Source organism: Penaeus monodon, chromosome 34, assembly GCF_015228065.2.
Source record: "Penaeus monodon isolate SGIC_2016 chromosome 34, NSTDA_Pmon_1, whole genome shotgun sequence".
In the NCBI taxonomy this organism is placed as follows: domain Eukaryota; kingdom Metazoa; phylum Arthropoda; class Malacostraca; order Decapoda; family Penaeidae; genus Penaeus; species Penaeus monodon.
The window spans coordinates 5,687,538-5,688,025 of NC_051419.1; positions in this window are offsets into that span (position 1 = coordinate 5,687,538).

A 488-nucleotide genomic window follows, 5' to 3' on the forward strand; every position below is an offset into this window, starting at 1 on the left:
GTATAGCTAACAGACCGTTCACCTGCCTAACCAAGCGCTTACTCTTTGCAAAATTGAAGGGGAATGTAAGGTATATTCATCAGGTAAATTGACGTTAGAAACTCAGGGTCTCATACGTAATGCAGTTCTCAGAAGCTGAAAACGCGGATTTACGTCTTCATTACATATTTTGCTGATATGTGATGAAAAATTAATTCGAAAAAAAAATGTATGAATGAGAATGAGTAATTTCACAGAGCAAAGAAATGTGTTTTCATTCGTGCCTGAATCATAACTGGCATACCAACCTAACTAATTTATTTGTTTACTTCACGAGATAATAACGGATAACAAGCCTAATTAGGATCTATTTACGGGACTTTTTTACCGTCGCCACATATTGTTATCTGATTTGTTACCGTTTTTATTATATTTAGTATATGGTTTGGGACTGAAATAGAAAGAAATAATTGCGTTAGTTGGGTATCTTTTTCACTATTAATGTATTG